Source organism: Meles meles, chromosome 7 (genome assembly GCF_922984935.1).
Source record: "Meles meles chromosome 7, mMelMel3.1 paternal haplotype, whole genome shotgun sequence".
Classification (NCBI taxonomy): domain Eukaryota; kingdom Metazoa; phylum Chordata; class Mammalia; order Carnivora; family Mustelidae; genus Meles; species Meles meles.
Window position 1 is genome coordinate 105,191,321 of NC_060072.1, and position 19,390 is coordinate 105,210,710.

General features: G+C 41.1%; 1 long non-coding RNA gene across 1 annotated transcript; it reads left to right on the forward strand.

Annotated features, from left to right (window-relative positions):
* The first annotated feature begins 41 nt into the window (after positions 1-41).
* LOC123946999 lies at positions 42-18,817 on the forward strand. Its single transcript, XR_006819688.1, has 3 exons — positions 42-78; positions 301-344; positions 18,706-18,817. It is a non-coding gene; the product is annotated as an uncharacterized LOC123946999 (long non-coding RNA).
* The last annotated feature ends 573 nt before the right edge of the window (positions 18,818-19,390 follow it).

A 19,390-nucleotide genomic window follows, 5' to 3' on the forward strand; every position in this document is an offset into this window, starting at 1 on the left:
GCTCTGTTTCAATAAAACTTTATTGTCAGATGAGCGCTGGACGGTAAATGCAGATGGGAGTCCCCGGGTCGCCAGCAGGTATCGGGTGGTTTTGTGTCGGCCCAAAGCTGTCAGGAATCTGGAGTCTGGGCTGCACAGGGAGCATGGGGCGACAGGAAAATTGTAATGGGAAAGACAGGGAGGAGGGAAGAAAGGGAGGGAGGGAAATGAGAGAGGAGAAGGAGGCAACAAACAATAATAGAAGTTTAGCAGCAGGGGTCCCCTGCTATTTTAACCTTTTTTTTTTTTTTTTTTTTTGAGGAGCAAGAGGAAAGAAGTGGGAAAAGTAAAGGAAGTCATGATAGGTAACATGTGTTAAGTGCTTCCTATTGGTCAGGCATCTTTTAAAATTGTATCCTACTGAATCCTCATAACTATACAGCATCCCCAGTGTGACTTCAGGACACAGTTTATGATGACCTGTACTTGTAGAGTGAGGCTTTTCTGTGCATTGAGTTTTTTTATTCCTGGAAGACGAAAAAACCCTAGGTATAAGGAAGGCATCTGTTATTTTCACTTTACTGACGAGGAAATTGATGCTCATAAAAATTTAGAGATTTGCCTGGAACTCAGGTCTCTTCAAGCCCAAAGCCAACTTTCAACATTACCATGATATCTTAGGGAAAATAATAAACTAACATTTCTAGAGTGTTGGGCTCTGAAGGAGGAGATTTATTTAATTCCTTTGATGCTTATAACAGTCTATTATTGTTTCTGTTTTCCACATGGAAAAACTGAGGTCCAGGATAGTTAAGTAATTCAAAAAACAATGGAAAGAGGAGAAAGGAAAAAAAGAGAACATAAACGAGGAGAATATTTTACAGGACTGATAGACTGTTGGAGTGGAAGGGACTTTAAACTCAAAGTTTGTGGTACACATGGCTTGGATTATGGTAGCAAATGAGAAGCAGAAACAGAGAAGGGAGATGGGTGGGGGAGAAGGAGAAAAAGGAGTGGAAGAGGCAGCGGAAAAACTAAAGAAGAATGGAAGAGATGACACAAACGTGAAGAGAAGGAATCAAAGGCATAATAAAACACCTGAAGTTTGAAAGAACCAAAGAATCAATGAGTACAATCTTACCAATTTAAAGAGGGAAGGAAAAAGAAAATATTAGGAAAGAAGAAGAGCCCACATATGTTCTATTATGTGCTATGTCTTTATCTGTTCAACTTTAAGACTATTTTTTTAAGATAAGTTTTAGGTTTACAATAATATTGGCAGCAAGGTACAAATATTTCTTATAATACTTCCTGCTCCTACACATACACAATCTCCCCATCAACAACATCACTTACCAGAATGGTACTTTTTTTTTTTTTAAGCACAGTTGAACCTGTATTGACCACATCATAATCACCTGAAGTCCATAGTTTATCTAAGGGTTCATTGTTGGTGGTGTACATTCAGTGGGCTTGCATAATGAATAATGACATATATCCATCAATGTAATGTCATACAGAGTATTTTCACTGCCCCCAAAATTCTCTGTGCCCTACCTGTTCATCTCTCCCCACCCCTGACCCCCCTGTAAGTACTGATCTTTTTTTCATTGTCTCCACAGTTTCGCCTTTTCCAGATTGTCATAGAGTGGAAATCATACTATATGCGGCCTTCTTATATTGGCTTTTTGCACTTTAAGACTCCTTCATGTCTTTTCATGGCTTAATAGCTCATTTCTTTTTGGCACCATTAGTCTTCCATTGTCTGGATGTACCACAGTTTATTTATTTATTTACTTACTGAAGGACATCTTGGTTGCTTCCAGATTTTGGCAATTATGGATAAAGGTGCTATAAACATTCATGTGCAAGGTTTTGGGTAGACAAAATTTTCAACTCCTTTGGGTAAACATCAAGGAGCATGGTTGCTGGATCATATGGTAAGAATATGTTTCATTTTTTAAAAAATTTATTTATCAGAGAGATTGAAGGAAAGAGCACAAGCAAGAGGGAGAAGCAGGGTCCCCACTGAGCAAGGAGCCGGCTGCGGGGCTCGATCCCAAGACCCTGGGATCATAACCTGAGCCAAAGGCAGACACTTGACCTACCAAGCCACCCAGACACCCCAGAGTATGTTTCATTATTGTAAGAACCCACCAAACTGTCTTCTAAAGTGGCTGTACTCATCCGCAATGTATGAATGTTTCTTTTTGTTTGTTCGCTTTTTTCTTTGTTAGAGAGGAAGAGAGCATGTGCAGGGAGGGCAGGGGGAGAGAGAGAGAATCCCAAGTAGGTTCCATGCTCAGTGTGGAGACAGAATCTGCCAGATCCCATGAGACTTAGATCACCACCTGAGCGGAAATTAAGAGTTGAATACTTAACTGACTGAGCTTCCCCAGGTGCCCATGAAAACTTCTATTCCTCCACTTCCTGGCCAGCTTTTGCTCTTGTCAGTGTTCCAGATTTTGACCATTCTACTAGGTGTGTAGTGGTATCTCACTGTTGTTTTAATTTGCATTTCCCTGATGACATTTGATGTGGAACATCTTTTATGCTTACTTGCCATCTGTGTCTTTGGTAGGGTATCTGCTAAGGTCTTTGGCCCATTTTTTTTATTTTATTTATTTGACAGAGAGAAATCACAATTAGGCAGAGAGGCAGGAAGAGAGAGAGGAGGAAGCAGGCTCCCTGCGGAGCAGAGAGCCCGATATGGGGCTCGATCCCAGGACCCTGGGATCATGACCCAAGCCGAAGGCAGAGGCTTTAACCCACTGAGCCACCCAGGCGCTCCTGGCCCATTTTTTAATTGGGTCGTTTGTTTTCTTATTTGTTGAGTTTTAAGACTTCTTCCTGTATTTTGGATAATAGTCCTTTTTCAGATGTGTCTTTTGCAAATATTATCTACCAGTCTGTGGATGGTCTTCTAATTCTCTTCTAATTGTTCTATTGTAGAGCAGAAGATTTTTTATATTCATTAAGTCCAGTTTATTAATTATTTCTCTCTCTCTTTTTTTAAAGATTTTATTTATGTGAAAGAGAGACAGCGAGAGCAGAACTCAAACAGGGGGTGTGGGAGAGGGAGAAGCAGGCTTCCTGCTGAGCAGGGAGCCCAATGTGGGGGCTCAATCCCAGGACCCTGGGATCATCACCTGAGCTGAAGGCAGATGCTTAATGACTGAGCCACCCAGGTGGCTATCAAATTTCTTTGATAGATTATGTCTTTGGTGTGATATCTAAGAAAGACATTATGATGCTCAGGGTCATCTAGGTTTTCCCTCTGCTATCTCCCAGGAGTTTTATAGTTTTCCATTTTCCATTTAGGTCTGTGATCCATTTTGAGTTAATTTTTGTGAAGGGTATAAACGCTGTGTCTAAATTCATTCATTCATTCTTTCTCTTTTTCTTTCTTTCTTTCTGTGAATGTACAGTTGTTCTAGCATCGTTTGTTGAAGAGATTATCTTTTTGGGGGGGTGTGGAGGATCAAACCATTTTATTGAGGGGCTTCAGAGAAAGGTCGAAGAGCTAGGAGGACAGTGAGATCCAACATCCTAGGCCAGGCCAGGATCTCCCCAGCTTCACAGTCGCTGAAAAGTGAAGAGACTATCTTTGATCAATCTTTTTGCTTTTGCTCTTTTGTCGAAAGTTCCTTAACTGTATATATGGGTGCCTATTTCTGAGCTCTCTATTCTGGTTCACTGATCTGTTTGTCTGTTTTCACCAATACTCCACTGCCTTGATTGCTGTAGCTTTATAGTAAGTCTTGAAATCAGACAGCGTCACCCTTCCAACTTTGTTTTCCCCCTCCGTACTGTCTGAGCTATTCTGGGCCTTTTGCCTCTCCATATCCAATGTAGAATTAGTTTGTTAATATCCATAAACTAACTTGCTGGGATTGGGATTGCATTGATCTGTAGGTAAGGTTGGGAAGAACTGATATCTTGATAATAGTAAGTCTTCCTAGCCAGGCATGTGGATTATTGCTCCATTTATGTAATTCTCCTTTGATATTGTTCATCAGAGTTTTATAGTTTTTCTCATATAGATCTTATGTGTATTTTGTTAGATTTATGCCTAAATATTTCATGTTGAGGTGTGCTAATGTAAATGTTATGTTTTAAATTTCAAATTCTACTTTTTCATTGTTGGTACATAAGAAAGCAGTTGACTTTTTTTTTTTTTTTTTGGTTTTCTGTTTTAAGATCTTATTTTTAAGCAATCACTATACCCAACTTGGGGCTCGAACTTACAAACCCCAAGATTAAGAAATGCTTACTACACCCCATGAGCCACCCAGGAGCCCCAAACCTTGGTATACTTATTAATTCCAGGAGGTTTTTTTAGTTTTTGGTTTCTGTCCGTTCTTTCAGATGCCCTACATAAATGATCCTGTCATCTGCAAACAAAGACAGTTTGATGGCTTTGTTCCCAATCTGTACATGTTTTATTTCCTTTTTAAAAATTCTATTTTATTTACATTCAATTAATTAACATATAATGTGTTACTAGTTTCAAATATAGAGGTCAGTGATTCATCAGTTGTGTATAACACTCAGTGCTCATTGTATCACTTGCCATTCTTACTGTCCATCACCCAGTTACCCCCTCCCCTCCAGCAACCCTCAGTTTCTTTCCTTTTTTATTTTTCAAGACTCTGTTTATTCGAGAGGTAGAGAGAGTGTGCTAGCAGGGGGAGAGGTAGGCAGAAGGAGAAAGAGAAGCAGGCTCCCTACTGAGCAGGGAGCTTGATGTGGGGCTGGATCCCAGCACGCTGGGATCTTTTTTTTTTTTTTTTTTAAGATTTTATTTATTTATTTGACAGGCAGAGATCACAAGTAGGCAGAGAGGCAGGCAGAGAGAGAGGGGGAAGCAGGCTCCCCACTGAGCAGAGAGCCCGATGCAGGGCTCGATCCTAGGGCCCTGAGATCTGAGCTGAAGGCAGAGGCTTTAACCCACTGAGCCACCTAGGCACCCCACCCTGGGATCTTAACCTGAGCTGAAGGCAGACACTTAACCAACTGAGCCACCTAGGCACTCCCTTCAGTTTGTTTCCTGTGTTCAAGTGTGTCTCATGATTTGTCTTCCTCTCTGATTTCATCGTTTTGTTTTTCCATCCCTTCCCCTGTGGTCCTTTGTTTTGTTTCTGTGAAATCATATGCTAATTGTCTTTCTCTGGTGGACTTATTTCATGCAGCATAATACCCTCTAGTTCCATCCACGTTGTTGCAAATGGCAAGATTTCATTTGTTTTTGATGGCTGGGTAATATTCCATTGTATATATCTATACCACATCTTCTTTATCCATTCGTCTGCTGATGGACACCTGGGCTCTTTCCAGAGTTTGGCTGTTGTGGACATTGCTGCAATAAACAGTGTGGTGCATGTGCCCCTTCGGATCAATACATTTGTATCTTTGAAGTAAATACCTAGTAGTGCAATTGCTGGGTTGTAGGGTAGTCGCTTTTTTTTTTAACCTTTTCTTTTTTTCTTTTTTAATGGAGAAACAGGTACCCCACTGAGCAGGGAGCCCAATGTGGGGCTCAATACCAGGACCCTGGCATCATGACCCGAGCCGAAGGTAGAAGCTTAACCCACTGAGCCACCCAGGTGCCCCCCTTTTTTTTAACCTTAATACATTAGCAGGGATTTCCAGTACAGTGTTGAAGAGGGGTGAGAAGGGACATCCTTGCCTTGTACCTGATCTTAGTGAGAAAGCTACTAGTTTCTCACCACTAAGTGTGATGTTAGCTGTAGGGTGTTGTTGTCATTGATATTCAGTCTTTACAACAACCCTTTGAGGTGTTTATTAATATCTTTGCTAACCTGTGAGGACACTGAGTATCACAGAAGTTAAGTAATTTACTGCAGGTCAGTGTAGGTGTTGGAGCTGACAGTCAGATGCAAGTTTGTCTGATTTCGATACCGTGTTAAGAAAGAGAAGGAAAGTGGTGTCTGGGTGGCTCAGTCGGTTAAAGATCTGCCTTCGGCTCAGGTCATGATCTCAGGGTCCTGGGATTGAGCCTACATCGGGCTCCCTGCTCAGTGGGAAGTCTGCTTCTCCTTCTCTCTCTGCCTGCCTCTCTGCCTACCTGTGATCTCTCTCTCTGTCAAATAAATAAATAAAATCTTAAGAAAAAAAAAAAAAGGAAAGAGAAGAAAAGGGGTGTCAGCTGTCTCAGCCATTGGCACATATGACTTGCTCTCCGGGTTTGAGCCCCATGTTGGATATAGAGATTATTTTAAAAAATAAAATCTTTAAACAAAAGAAAGAGAGGAAAAAGCTGAAAGGAAAGAGATAAGAGGGAGAAAGAGATAACCTGAGATCGAGTCCTGATTCAGCCTTAAACAAGTCATGACCTTAAAGTTTATTGTGTTGTCCTCTTCTGTATCTACAAAGTGAGAGAATAGACAACAGAATATTTTTTTAGATTTTATTATTATTATTTTTAAAAGATTTATTTATTTGACATATACAGAGATATCACAAGTAGGCAGAGAGGCAGGCAGAGAGAGAGGAGGAAGCAGGCTCCCCGCTGAGCAGAGATTCCTGACGCAGGGCTTGATCCCAGGATTTTCTCGCCACCCAGGCACCCCGAGATTTTATTATTTTTTAAGTAATCTCTACACCCAACATGGGACTTGAACCAACAATCCCGAGATCAAAAGTCACACCCTCCACAGACTGAGCCAGCCAGGTACCCCTAGACAACGGAATTTTTTTTTTAAGAGAGAGAGGAGAGCATATGAGCGAGTGTGTAGGGGGTGGGGAGGGTCAGAGGGAGAGAGAGAATACCAAGCAGGTTCCATATTCAGTGTGGAGCCTGATAGGGGGCTCCATCCCACAACCTGCAAGATCATCACTTGAGCCATAATCAAGAGTCGGTCGTCTAGGACACCTGGGTGGCTCAGTTGGTTAAGCAACTGCCTTCAGCTCAGGTCATGATCCCGGAGTCCTGGGATTGAGTCCTGCATCGGGCTCCCAGCTCCACAGGGAGTCTCTTTCTTCCTCTGACCTTCTCCCCTCTCATGCTCTTTCACTGTCTCTCTCTCAAATAAATAAATTTTGAAAATTAAAAAAAAAAAAATAAAGAGTTGGTCGCCTAACCAACTGAGCCACCCAGGTGCCCCTAGACAACAGATTTTCTTTCTTTTTTTTTTTAATTTGTTTAAAGATTTTATTTATTTATTTGAGAGAGAATGAATGAGAGAGGAGAAGGTCAGAGGGAGAAGCAGACTCCCCAAGGAGCTGGGAGCCTAATGCGGGACTCGATCCTGGAAGTCTGGGATCATGACCTGAGCCGAAGGCAATCATTCAACCAGTTGATCCACCCAGGTGCCCGACAACAGATTTTCTAAGGCAAAGTCTGAGTTTTATGTTTTATGAAACAGAGAAAGAGGAGTAAGGAGAGAAAATGAGAGAACAATAAATAAGTAGAAAAAGAAAATTTGGAGAAAGAGAGGAGAGGGGGATGGACTAGAGAAGTGAGATTAGAAAAAGACAGAGCCAGTGGCTCTGTCCCTTGAGCATCCAGACTTGGTTGCAGCTCAGGTCATGATCTCAGGGTCCTCAGTGGGGAGTCTGCTTAAAGAGTCTCTCCTTCTGCCCCTCCCCCCACAAAATAAATGAATAACTCTTCTTGGAAAAAGTGCAGCGAAAGGGAGGAGGAAATGTGATAAAAGAAAGGAATAGAGATGAGAGAAAGTGCAGAAAACTAAAGAAGCTCTCCAACAGGAGGATGGGACCTCATTAAACTTCAGCAAAGCCCAGGATGTGACATTCACTCATTCACTTATTACTAACTGACAGTTATGTATAAGGCCATGTGCCAGGTGCTCTATTTTTTAATGCTAAGGTTAGAAAACAGAATGTACGGAAATAAAGCTAGAGAAACTGACTGACACCAAGGAGTCAGACACATAATAAAATATTCACCGTTGATTCAAAAGGTATTACTGAGCACCTCTGATTGCCAAGCATTGTTCTAGTTAGTAGGCACATAGATAAAATACCTGCCTTCTTGGTATTTACATTCTTGTGGTGAGACTCAGGTAATACATACATAAGTACATTAATGGGTGGCTCAGTGGGTTAAGCATCTGCCTTCAGCTCTGGTCATGATCCTAGGGTCCTAGGATCCAGACCCACCTCGGGCTCCCTGATAGCAGGGAGTCTGCTTCTCCCTCTCCCTCTGCTCTTCCCCCCAGCTCGTGCTCTCTCTCTCTCTCTCTCAAATAAGTAAATAAAATCTTTTAAAAAGAAAAGGAGCAAGTCATATAGATTTCTGTGGGGACTGTGTTCCAGGCAGAGCAAACAACAGATGCAAAGGCTCTGAGATGAGAACATTCTGGAGGTGTTTCAGGAACATCAAGGGGACCCGTGTGGCTAGAGCAGCTGGAGCAAGAGGAGAGATGTAAGGGATGAGGTCAGAGAGAGAACAAGGCCAAATCCTATCAGGCCTCCTGGACCATTGTAAGGACTCTGCTGCTTACTCTGAGTGAGATGGGTAGCCAGTGGAGGATTTGAGCAGACAAGTAACAGAATCTGACCTATATGTTTAAAATAGCATGGCTGCAGGGCACCTGGCTGGCTGAGTCAGTGGAGCGTGTGACTCTTGATCCCAGGGTTGTGAGCTTGAGGCCCATATTGGGTGTAGAGATTACTTTAAAAAAAATTTTTTTTTAAATATGATGACTGCGTGGACTGAAACAAATGAGTCCAATTAGGAGGCCACAGCAATTCTCCAAGGGAGAGATGGTGGTGGCTTAGACGAGGGTGGTGGCAGTGGAGGTGAGAAGTAGTTGGAGCTGGAATTTAATTTAAAGCTAGAATAAACAAAATTTGCAAATGGTTTAGATGTGAAGTATGAAAGAAAAAGAGTTAAGAACAACATTATACAGGCAAGTTGCACCAAACTGCCTAAATGCAGGTCATTTTAATTTTCTATAAACTTTTGCAAAAATAGGAAAGGAAAGGACTGTCCTCAACTCATTATATGGGGCTAGAATTGCTCTCATAACCAAACCAGAAAAGGGAAATAACAGAAAGGAAAATGATAGACCAATCTCACTTACTAACAGAGATGCAAAAATCTTCAGTTAAACACTAGGAAATTGGGGCACCTGGGTGGCTCAGTGGGTTAAGCCTCTGCCTTCAGCTTAGGTTATGACCCCAGGGTCTTGGGATCACCCCGCATTGAGCTCTCTGCTCAGCGGGGAGCCTGCTTCCTCCTCTCTCTCTGCCTGCCTCCGTGCCTACTTGTGATCTCTGTCTGTCAAATAAATAAATTAAATCTTTTTTTAAAAACCCCACAAAACACTAGGAAATTGAATCCAGCAATGTGTAAAAAGATAATACACCAAGACTAACTTGAATTTATGTGAAGAGTTTAAGGGTAGGGGTGCCTGGGTGGCTCAGTCATTAAGCGTCTGCCTTTGGCTTAGGTCATGACCTGAAGGTCCTGGGATCAAGCCCCGCGTTGGGCTCCCTGCTCCATGGGAAGCTTGATTCTCCGTCTACTACTTCTCCTGCTTGTGTTCCCCGTCTCACTCTGTTTCTCTCTGATAAATAAAAATCTTAAAAAAAAAAAAAAGAATTTAAGAGTAGCTTAATATTAGAAAATACATTCATTTTATTCATCATATTGCTAGATTAAAGGAATAAATCATAAAATCATCTCAATAAATGCAGAAAAAGTATGTGATGAAATCAAAATCCATTTGTGATAAAAAAAAAAAACAAATCCTTTAGAAAGGAAGGGAACTTGTTAATATGATAAAGGAATGCCTGGTATCAATAATTCTATTCAGTCTTGTAATGGGGATCCACAGCACTAAGACAAGGAAAAAAAGGGTAAAAGGGTTAGATAAAAAGGAAACAAAGCTGTTATCACCTATGGAAAATATTAAAATGTTATAGCATGTGTAGAAAATTCACAAGAGGGGCGCCTGGGTGGCTCAGTGGGTTAAAGCCTCTGCCTTTGGCTCAGGTCATGATGCCAGGGTCCTGGGATCGAGCCCTGCATCGGGCTCTCTGCTCACCGGGGAGCCTGCTTCCTCCTCTCTCTGCCTGCTTCTCTGCCTACTTGTGATCTCTGTCAAATAAATAAATAAAATATTTTAAAAAAAAAGAATATTCACAAGAATCCACAAATAAATTATTAGCATAAAAGCTTAACAAGTTTGCTTGACCAAAAATATACAAAATCAAATATATACCCATATATGAATAGTTAGATGATAGTTTTTTAAATTACCACCTGTAATAGTATGAGAAATACCAAATACCAACATAAATATAACAAAATATGTGTAAGACCCGTATACAGCAAATTATAATATATTGTGAGGCATTGAAGAAAACTAACATAAATGAAGAGATATCATGTTCGTGGATTAGAAATCCCAATATCATGAAGACGTCAGTTCTCCCTAAAGTGATTTCAAGATTCTAGTACAATACTAATCAAAATCCCAGCAGGCTTTTTGTAAGTGTATAGAATAGCAAACTGATTCTAAAATTTACATAGACAAACAAAAGCCCAAGAACCTCCTCTTGAAGATTAACAAGGTGGAGAAACTTGCCTTACCAGATACCAGGACATAATTATAAAGCCATAATAATTAAGATAGTGTAGTACTGACACAAGATAGATAGATTGAGTAGACACAATAGAAGCCAAAGGACACAGAAGCCAAAACAGATTTATGCATATATAGACATTTGATTTATGATATAGTTTGCACTTTTGAGCAGGAAGAAAAGGACACTTTTCAACGTTACTGTGACAATTGTGTGTCTATATGAAAAAATAAAACCAAATCCCTACCTTAAGCCATACACAAAAATTATTCCCCACTGTACTATAAGCTAAATGTAAAAGGCAGATTAAAAACCTTGGAGAAGATAATACAGACTATATTCATGAATTCAGTGTAAAGAAGCATTTTATTTTATTTTTTTAAAGATTTTTATTTATTTATTTGATAGAGAGAGAGATCACAAGTAGGCAGAGAGGCAGGCAGAGAGAGAGGGGGAAGCAGCCTCCCCGCTGAGCAGAGAGCCCAATGTGGGGCTCAATCCCAGGACCCTGAGATCATGACCTGAGCCGAAGGCAGAGGCTTAACCCACTGAGCCACCCAGGTGCCCCAAGAAGGATTTTCTAAGACTCAAATATACTATGAAGAAAAAAATTGATCTATTCGACTATATTAAAATCAAGAACATCTGTTCATCAAGACAGGCCACAGAATAGAAGGAGGTATTTATAACATATAACTGACAAAAGATATATCCAGGATGTGTAAAGAACTCCTACAAATTAATAGGAAAAAACCAACTCCTAACAATAGAAATTACAAGCATGAACTAAAGATTTCAATTAGCACTCCACAAGAGGAAATTCACAAGGTCAACATGAAAAGGTGCTCAACTTCATTAGTAATCAAACCAATGCAAATTAAAGCCATAATCAAATATCACTGTATGCACCTGAATAGCTAAAAATAGAGTCTGAAAATAACAAGTGTTGGCAAGACTATGGATAAAAACAACTCTCATATACAGTTAATGAGAATACAGTGGTTAAACCACTTTGGAAAATTTAGAAAATTAGCATTATCTAATAAGGTGAATGATGCCTTATGATGCATTTATTCCACTTCTACATACATAGCAAATACATACAGCATTATTATACATATATCTTCAAAAGCAAACCAAAAAAGCTATGCTATTAAGGAACGCACACACATAGGAGGAAACTATTAAGAAAAGTGAATAAGTGGGGCACCTGGGTGGCTCAGTGGGTTAAAACCTCTGCCTTAGGCTCAGGTCATGATCCCAGGGTCCTGGGATGGAGCCCAACAATGGGCTCTCTACTCAGCAGGGAGCCTGCTTCCTCCTCTCTCTCTCTCTTCCTGCCTCTCTGCCTACTTGTGATCTCTGTCAAATAAATAAATAAATAAATCTTAAAAAAAAAGAGAAAAGAAAAGTGAATAAATGATTTCCATAGAAGTTAGAATACTGCTTATCTATGGTGAGGAAGGAATGATGTATGAGGAAATAGGGACTCACAAGTCCCTTTCAAATACTCGTAAGGTTCTTTTTGTTAGCTTGATTGGTAGTCACATCTTTCTGTGAGTATTCTGTTTATAAGTATTCAAAATATTTTACATTTGTGTTTTATTGCATTTGTCTTTATGTGTGTTGTATTTCACAATAAAAATGAGCTTTAAAGAGCATTTAATTCAACAACCCATACTTGATAACCTCTTAGCAAACTTGGAATAAAAGGGATTTTCCTTAACTTAATAAAAGTTATTTTACAAAAAACAATACAGCAAAAATTATTCTTCCTGGGAAAACATTGGAAGCATTTCCTTTAAAATCAGGAACAAAAGAAACATGCCAGCTATCACTGCTTGTATTCGACATTGTACTAAAGGTTCAGGCCAGCACAAGAAAAGGAAATTATAGGCATAGTCTTGGGAAGGAAAAAGCAAAATGCCATCAGTTGCAGATGACATGATTGTAGAAAATTCCAAAAGTCTATTGAAAAATTATACAGAAGAGAGAAATTATCGAAGTAGTCGGCTCTAAAACTAATATTGAAAATCAATTGCGTTTCTATATACCAGCAAAACCCAATTTGAAATGGCATCTTAAGGATACCATTTACCATAAATAGAAAAGCAATAAAGTGCTTAGGAATAAATAAAACAGACGTGCATACTTTGTATGCAGAAAATGATACAAAGTCACTGAAAGGCATTAAAGACCTAAATAAATGAAGAGATATCCCAAGTCCATAATAGGAAATTTCAGTACCAAAGAATGTCAATTTGACTCAAATTGAACTTTGCTTCTCCCTCTCCCTCTCCTGCCACTCTGCTTGTGTGCTCTCTCTCTGTCAAATAAAAAAATATATATATTTTTAAAAAGCCATAGGACAATGTGTTATTGGTACAGCCTTTAAAAAAGTTGACTAATGGAATAGAATAGTGTCCAGAAACAGATCCATGTATATATAAAACTTTGATACATAACCAAGTTCACAGTGCAGATCAGGCAGAAAGGAGGGACTATTTAATAAATGACATTGGGATAATTCATTTTCCATATTACAAAATGTAAAATAGACTGTTAAAAAACACCATACACAAAAAAATCAATTCTAGGTAGACTTCGGGCTTAAATATAAAGAACAAAAGTTTAAAATCTTTTGAAGAATATGTAAGAAAAGAGTTTTCTGACAAAGAGGGTAGACAATGATTTTTTTAAACATTTTATTTATTTATTTATTTATTTATTTATTTATTTATTTATTTGACAGAGAGAGAGAAAGGGAACACAAGCAGGGGGAGCAGGAGAGGGAGAAGCAGGCTTCCTGCTGAGCAGGGAGCCCAATGTGGGCCTTGATCCCAGGAACTTGGGATCATGATCTGAGCCAACGGCAGCCACTTAACCCAGGTGTCCCGAGAGTGATTTTTTAAAAAACAGATTTTATTCATTTATTTGACAGACAGAGATCACAAGTAGGCAGAGAAGCAGGCAGAGAGAGAAGAAGGGAAGTAGGCTCCCTGTTGAGCAGAGATGCCCTGGGCTGGATCCCAGGACCCTGGGATCATGACCTGAGCCGAAGGCAGAGGCTTTAACCCACTGAGCTACCCAGGCGCCCCTCGAGAGTGATTTTTTATACAAGATTCAAAAAGCATGACCACAAATGATAAATATGCCTATGATAAAATAAAGAACTCCTGACAATCAAAAGACATCATGAAAAAAGTAAAGTATAGGTCAGAAATGTCTCGCAAAAGAGAAGATATTTGCAACATACAAAGCAGACAAGAGATTAGTATCCAGAATATATAAAGAACCCCTACAAATCAATAAGTAAAATACAAACAACCCAAATGATTAGACATTTCCCAGAAGAGGACATTCAAAGGGCTAATCAGAATATGAAAAGATTCTTAACTGCATTAATAATTATAGAAATGCCAAACAAATCCACAATGAAATACTATTATACACCTACTGGATTGGCAAAACTTAAGAGGTCTCAAAATATAAGTGTTAGAATGTGAATCAATGGGAACTCAAATATCAATGGTAGGAGTGTAAGTTGAAAAACAATTTGGCATTCTCTCTCAAAGATTAGTATTCTTAGGCCTCACAACATAGCCCTTTCACTGCTAGATACACACTTAAGAGAAACTCTTGCACATATGTTGGAGACAAATACAAGAATCCTCATAGCAACAATGTTTATAAAAGAGAAAAAAAAGAAACAATTCATAAATCCATCAATAGGAGAATAGACAATGATTTATTTGACATATTCACACAGTGGCCCATTACATTCCAATGTAAGTGTGTGAACTTAAAGTGTTTCATGAACTCCAGCTACATGCAACAGTATGGATAAATCTTGGAAACACCATATCGAATGAAAAAACAAACATGTACCAGAAGACAACATATAATACCATCCTTATCAAGCTTGAAAATTGACAAGACTAGCAAGTATATTTAAGCTTACATCCATGTGTGAGAAAATTATATTTTAAAAAATAATGGAAAGGGATTCCTGGGTGGCTCAGTCGGTGAAGCACCTGCCTTTGGCTTGGGTCCTTATTTCAAGGTCCTGGAATCAAGTCCCACATTGGGTTCCCTGCTCTGCAGGGAACTTACTTCTCCCCTCCCTCTGCCTGCTGCTCTCCCTGCTTGTGCCCATTCTCTCTCTCCTGCTGACAAATAAATAAAATCTTTAGAAAAAAATAAATAAAAAACAATGGAATAATAAAAAATTGGAGAGAGTGATTATAGGGAGGAGACAGGGGAATGAGAGAATAGGGGAATCTCACAGATACAAGTTATTGGCAACTTTCTAGCCCTTGGGTTGGGTGGTGGGTTTACAGATATTAATTTTATTTTCCTATATCTATCATACATAACTATCATACATAAAATATCTTGTGTGTCAAACTTTATATGTATGTCAACTTATATTTATATGTAATATAAATATGTATTTTTTAAATTTTTCATTTATTTATTTGAGAGAGAGAGAGAGAGAGAAGTCCACTCCCCATTGAGCATGGAGGTTGACATGGGACTGGATCCCAGGACCCTGGGATGATGACCTGAGCAGAAGACAGATACCTAACCGACTGGGCCACCCAGATGCCACATACATATGTATTATATTTGTATACCTATATACTTAAAGATAATAAAGTTGAATAAAAGAAAATACTAGCCAGCTATACAAACATTAAAAAAAAAAAGGATGACTCCAAGGTTTTTTCCCTGACCAACTGGAAGAATAAAGATGCCATTTAAAAGAGAGGAAGTGCTAAGGGAGAGGGAGATTTGCAATTGAAGAGTCTGGAAGAGGGAAGAGGCTGGATTGGAGGCAAAAATGTAAGAGTCATCAGGAAAAAAAAATGATTATCATTTTAGAAAAAAAAAAAGAGATTTAAAGCCCAGACACTGAATATCCCCTGGGGTGTGACCACTGGTAGAGAAGAGGGCCAAGCTGCGGCTGTCAGGACATGAGGAACTAGCAAAGGGGCCTGAGAAGGAGGAATCAGTGTGGTAGGACAAAAATTAGGACAGTGTAATATCTTAAAAGTCGGGTGAGGGAGCACCTGGGGGTCTCAGTCTCAGCCAAAATAGTCAATCTGACTCTTGATTTCGGCTCAGATCACCATCTCAGGGTCCTGGAGTGGAGCCCCACATCAGACTGTAGGCTCAGCAAGGAGTCTCCTTATCCCTCTCTCTCTGCTCCTCAGCACACCCGTGCTCACTCTCTCTCCCTCTCTGTCTAAAACAGGTAAATAAGGGACGCCTGGGTGGCTCAATCGGTTGAGCATCTGCCTTCATTTCAGGCAGTGATCCCAGGGTCGTGGGATCGAGTCCTGTGTCCAGCTTCCTGCTCACTACAGAGTCTCCTTGTCTTCCCTCGGTCCCTGCCCCCCTCGCTTGTGCTCTCTCTCTCTCTTAAATAAATAAATAAATAAATAAAGCCTTTAATAAAATAAAACAGGTAAATAAATCTTTTTTAAAAAGTCGGTTAAGAAAGTTTCTAGAAGGGGACATGATCAACTGTAACAAAGGCTGCTGATCACCAAGTAAAATGACACTGACAACTGGACTTTGGCTTTGGAAACATGAAGGTCACAGGTAGCCTTGACAAGAGGAATTTCAGCAGGGTAGCTGGGGCAAAAGCCTGAAGGGAGTAGGCTGAGAGATTGGGAGGACATTTATATGTCAGAATATGATGAGGTTATGGGGCGCCTGGGTGGCTCCGTCAGTTAAGTGTCTCCTTTCGGTTTGGGTCATGATCTCGGGGTCCTGGAATGGAGCCCCTCATTGGGTTCCCTGCTCAGCAGAGAGCCTGCTTCTCCCTCTTCCTCTGCCCCTCCCTCTGCTCATGCTCGCTCGCTCTCTAAATTAAATAAAAATAAGATCTTTAAAAAAAAGAATATGATGAGGCTGCATAAATAAGGGTGAAGAGAGCGCCTGGGTAGCTCAGTTGGTTGGGCGACTGCCTTCGGCTCAGGTCATGATCCTGGAGTCCTAGGATCGAGTCCTGTGTTGGGCTCCGAGCTCCACGGAGAGTCTGCTTCTCCCTCTGCCCTTCTCCCCTCTCACACTCACTCTCTCTCACCCTCAAATAAATAAATAAAATCTTTAAAAACATTTTTTTAAAAAGGGTGATGAAGATCCCTATTCATTGATAAACCAAAATAGTAAAGATACTTTGTTAAGTCAAAAAGGAAAGATGTAGGGGCACCTGGGTGGCTCAGTCATTAATTGTCTGCCTTTGGCTGAGGTCATGATCCCAGGGTCCTGGGATCGAGCCCCGCATCAGGCTCTCTGCTCAGTGGGATGCCTGCTTCTCCTTTTCCCACTACCCCTGCTCCAAATCTGGCTTCTTGCTCAGCAGGGGGCCTGCTTCTCCCTCTGTCTCCAGCTCCCTCTGCTTATACTCTCTCTGACAAATAAATAAAATCTTTAAACACACACACACACACACACACACACACACACACACACACACATGGGGGGGAATAAGGAATTTATATTACTATTTGCTTTTGCATGCATAAACTGGAAGAATGCGTAGAAATTAGTCACACTGATTGGATGGGATGGGAACTGGAAAGATGGTGGACAGGGGAAAGAATGAGAATTTTGGGGTGCCTTGGTGGCTCAGGTCATGATCCCAGGGTCCTGGAATCGAGCCCCGCATTGCTCCCTGCTCAGTGGGGAGCCTGCTTCTCCCTCTCCCACTTCCCCTGCTTGTGTTCCCTCTCTAGCTGTGTCTCTCTCTGTCAAATAAATAAAATCTTTCCAAAAAATGAGAATTTTCACTATATATCTTTTTATATATTGGAAACTTCTTTTTTTAAAGATTTCTTTAAAAAATTTATCTTAGAGAAACAGAGAAGAGAGCACAAGCAGAGTGAGGGGCAGAGGGAGAAGCAGACCCCCACCGAGCAGGGAGCCCGACACAGGGCCCAATCCCAGAACCCCAAGACCATGACCTGAGCCAAAGGCAGATGTCCAACCAACTGAGCCACCCAGGTGCCCTTATTGGAAATTTTCTTGCACATGTGAATGTATTACCAAGTCAAAATAATGAATTTCAGGGACACTGGGTGACTCAGTCAGTTAAGCATCCGACTCATGATTTTGGCTCAGGGTATGACCTCAGGGTCCTGAGATCAAGTGGCATGTCGGGCTCCAAGCTGGGCCTAGAGCCTGCTTAAGGTTCTCTCTCTCCGTCTCCCTCTGTTCCTCTCTAAAAAAAGAAAAGAAGGGGCGCCTGGGTGGTTCAGTGTGTTAAGCTGCTGCCTTCGACTCAGGTCATGATCTCAGGGTCCTGGGATCGAGTCCCGCATCGGGTTCTCTACTCAGCAGGGAGCCTGCTTCCCCTTCCCTCTCTGCCTGCCTCTCTGCTTACTTGTGATCTCTGTTAAATAAATAAAATCTTTTAAAAAAGAGAGAGAAAAGAAGAAGAAGAAAACACTAATGAGTTGCAAAAATGAAATAGTTTAATTTGAATTAATAAAAGAGAAAGGAATGGGTGGAGAAGTGGAAGAGATGATGAATACAGACCATCACCATCTTTTGAGCTGTTTTGCTGTAAAGGGAAGCAGGGAAGGGCAGACACTGGAGGGGGAGGAGCAGCTAAGAAAGCTTGTTTTAGGCTGGAAGAAATTACAGCGTGCTCACATGCTGCTGGGATAATCAAGTAGAGAGGAGAGTGATGCTGCAGAAGAGGGAGGACAGCCCTTGGAGTGATGACTTCGGGTGGTTGAGAAGCCCAGGGATCCCTCAGAGAAGGAGAGGTGGGCTGCGATGTAGTGGCAGTGGGGGGTAGGGGAGAGTTCTCTCCTGCCTCCTTCTCTCAGAGAAGCACCAAGCGGGGTCATCAGCTGAGAGTGAGAAGAGCTCGGAAAGACATTGGACATTTGAGGACAGGAAACACAGAAATTTACCCTGACAAATACTGGGAAAGCCCAATGAACACAGAGGTAATGATAAAGATACCAGCAGAGCCAGACACAGGGAGAGAGTTTATAGATTGTGGAGTGTGGGAAGTTTCTCAAATTCATCTGAAGACACATTTATCATTCTGTATTTCTTGTCTCCACTAGATTCTAAGTTCCATGAGGACAGTGATGACTTTGTTCTTGCTCTCTGTTATATCTTCAGCCAGTAGCACCGTGCCCAGCCTGCAGTGGGTGTTCCAGAAAGAGTCGTCGGAAGAATGAATGAAACAAGATTGCTAGAAATAGGGGCACCTGGATGACTCCGTCGGCTAAGCATCTGCCTTCAGTTCAGGTCATGATCCCGGGGTCCTGAGATCGAGCCCTGCATCAGGCTCCCTGCTCTGTGGGGGAGACTGGTTCTCCCTCTGCCTCTGACCCTCCCCATGCTTGTGCTCTTTGTACATGTCCAGTACATACATGTCCAATACATAAGTAAAATCTTTATTAGAAAAAAGAATACTAGAAACAATGGGTAATGATCCAAAGTCCTCAGTGTAAAAGGCACTTCCACGGGAAATGAATATTCACTTGGTAAGTCTGACCCACAAGCACCACATAATGAGTCCTCTTAGAGCACATCCTCAGGACATGGGTCTTACTGGGGACCAGGGTATGGTGTGATTTGCACACCCTGCTTCGCATGGCCTGTTTCGTGTTCAATGGGTACCATCTTTCCCTGGCTACTGGGAAACCCTAGGAGGGCAGCATTCTCACTGCTGTTCTGACCTCTGAATGAAAGGCTGTCAGGACAGAGGAGCAGGAGGGCAACCGCTGCAGATGCTGGTTAGAACAGCAGGCTTCCTTCCGGCAGGCGGGAGTGCTAGGCTAATGACAGTAATAACACAGAG